Source organism: Morus notabilis, unplaced genomic scaffold (genome assembly GCF_000414095.1).
Source record: "Morus notabilis unplaced genomic scaffold, ASM41409v2 Scaffold1206, whole genome shotgun sequence".
Taxonomy (NCBI): domain Eukaryota; kingdom Viridiplantae; phylum Streptophyta; class Magnoliopsida; order Rosales; family Moraceae; genus Morus; species Morus notabilis.
In genome coordinates, this window is record NW_010364076.1 from 213,059 (window position 1) to 216,135 (window position 3,077).

At 38.0% G+C, this 3,077-nt stretch overlaps 1 non-coding gene across 1 annotated transcript; it reads left to right on the top strand.

The window, feature by feature from the left end:
- Nucleotides 1-333: 333 nt before the first annotated feature.
- LOC112093020 lies at nt 334-440 on the top strand. Its single transcript, XR_002902877.1, has one exon. It is a non-coding gene; the product is annotated as a small nucleolar RNA R71 (small nucleolar RNA).
- The last annotated feature ends 2,637 nt before the right edge of the window (nt 441-3,077 follow it).

A 3,077-nucleotide genomic window follows, 5' to 3' on the forward strand; every position in this document is an offset into this window, starting at 1 on the left:
TGTTCAGCTCCACAGTAGACACAAGTTAATGCAACTGGGGTTGCTGCATTAGCTGGAGCAGCCACATTTAGAGACTTCAAAATATTGGAAAGAGAAGAAACTTGAGCAGTCAACGCAGTCACCGCATTTACTTCATGAATTCCTGCCACTCATCTTCCTGCAGAAACTCTTTCGGTGGGTCACTGGTAATTGTTGTTGGACATTCTTTCTATAATTTCATAAGCCTCGTTGTACGACTTCACAAGTAAGGCTCCATTCGCTGATGCGTCCACCATGGCTCTAGTCGAAGCATTGAGCCCATTGTAGAAGGTTTCCATTTGAATCCAATAGGGGACTCCGTGGTATGGACACTTCCTTAATAATTCCTTAAAGCGTTCCCATGATTCACATAGAGCTTCCCCCTCCAACTGCTGAAATGATGTGATATCATTCCTAAGTTTGGCATTTTTGTTCGGAGGGAAATATTTCACCAGAAATTTCTCAGCCAAATCATTCCAATTAGCTACCGAATCTGGTGGCAGAGAATTCAGCCATGCTCTAGCTCGGTCCCTTAGAGAATAAGGAAATAACTTGAGATGAAGAGCCTCTTCTGTCACACCTGGGGCCTTAAATGCTTCACATACTTCAATGAAAAGCCTAAGGTGCATGTGTGGGTCATCGGTTAGCATCCCGCTGAACTGCCCCATGGTTTGGAACATGACCGGCTTCAACTCGAACTTAGTTGCCTGGATTTCTAGCCTCACAATGCCTGGATGCAAACCATCGAGCATGGGGATGGCATAATCCCTGATGGCCCTGTCCCTATCCTCTGCTATTACTACCACTTGATTACCTTGATTATTCCCACCTACTCCGTCAACCATTTCTTCAATTCCAGCTAACCCCTGTTGTTCCCTTCTTCTGGCTCTAAAGGTTCTTTCAATCTCCGGGTCCAAGGGAATCAAATCTGCATCCCTTGGTCTATTCATGCAAGAAGGTTACACCTGCTTTAGCACAACAGGAGCAACTGAGATTAACAGAAGCAATATTGGATTTAAATGAACAAAAACTGATTTCTATAATAATTTCTATTAACGCCAGTCCCCGGCAACGGCGCCAAAAACTTGTTCGCCAAAAACTCTATGCATAAAATGACTCCACGCAAGCGCACGCAATCCAACAAGTAATATAGTAATGAGTAAAGTATCGTCTCCACAGGGACTGAGTTAATGAGGAATTCTATTACAAAAACCAGTTTTATCAATATGATTGAGAGTAGGTTGAATGCCAAATTGATATTAATTAAGTGAAAAGAATGTATAAGACCAAAGACTGTAATTTAAATGCAGACAAGAGGTAAAAGTCAACAAGATCTGAGCTTAGAGCTGTGATTTAATGATGGATGAAGGCTAGGATTACTGATTTCCCCTCGGTTGCAACGCTGACCACAATTTGCTATACGATTGCTGTAGCAAAGTTCATCTAGTCAACCTAAAATTCTACATAATCATCTTCCGACAGATTTATGCTTGTAATTCCTTAAACCAAACCAACATATCCCTATGTGTTTTAGTTTACAGACCTGACGTTAACATCAATTTTAATGGGTTGTACAAGATAATAGTATATTCCTATACTATCTCTTACATTATCCAAGCTAGATCTAACTCAACCAACCTTTCCAGAATTAGCTTAAGTTTGTGTTTTCTTACTAAATGATGGCCTGTCACTTAATAGAAAGTAAACAATAAATATGCTTGAATAAACCAGATGAAAATTACATTATCAATCATAATAGCAAATAGATCTTCATTGCAACTTTGGTTCCATCAATAATCCTAGCTAAGGAATTTAGCTCATGTTTAGTTCAACAAAATCAGAATTAATAACAAATAACAGATCCATAAGGTCTCGGAAAGTAAATACAGAGAGAAGGAGAAAACAGCTAAGCTAGAATCTGAGGTCAAAAACCCCTATATATCCGTGCTGTACTCTTCTTTTCTCCAGCTCCAGCGTCCAAAATCCCCTGTACTCTCTTCTGTCTCTGTTTCCAGCTCCTATAGGAATTCTGTGCGCCTCCCCTTATTTTTCTCCTCTTTTCTGGCTTGTTGTACTATACTCTTATTTTCCTTTATATACAAGGGCATGTTGAGGTGCCCTAGTGACAAGTGTATGCATGAGAGTCATGATTGATGGTCCCCCCTCCTGGTGCTCTTACAACTGTCCCGTCAGTGCTTGGATCACTACCAGCGCTCAAAGACAAACTGCGCCATCTTGCTAATTTTTGGCTGCTCCTGCTTTTGCTGCGACTTTGCTGCAGCAATGCTATGGCATTGGGGGCATTTCAACATTTGTGTTTTCCACCGTGCTTTTCTCACCAAAAGCCTACGTCAGCACCTCCTGTGGACATCATGCACTAAGTTCCCAGGGTCAATGCAATGAGTTGAATTGAGGAATAACTTCAAAATATAGCAAGATTTCCCATAAATAACAACTTTCTGTCACACAGAAAAAGATTAATAAATGCTATTCAAAATACTAACACAAAGGCATTTTACCCGGAGAATATAAACAAATATTAAGCCTAAAAGTATGCTAAATAACTCTATTTCTATGAGTTATTAGAAGCCATGCGCACGATGAATCTCAACATCAACTTCTTACCAGTTAACCGCCCTAACCATTAGTTCCTCTGCCATGTAAGCAAAACGAAGAAGACAAGGATGAAGATGACGATGCTGCTAGTTTAGGAGATTAAAATATCTATTTTTATTTTTTTTATTATCAATACTTTATGCATGTAATTGACATTTAATTTCTATTAGTTGAGATGTATACGTTTTCATGTAATTATTATAACCTTTGCATTTTTGAATTATTTTAAAATAAAAGTTTACTTTTACAACTTTCAAAACATAATAATTATGAGAAAAATTAAATTTAGCTTTTCAAATAGTATAATATATTGGAGCACAAATAAAAATGACATACCAAATTACATTTTTTAATGTCAAATATACAATTAACATTAACATTTGAATTGGAGATGATCTTAATTGAATGGATAATTATTTATTTTTTAGTACAGACGTAAATAA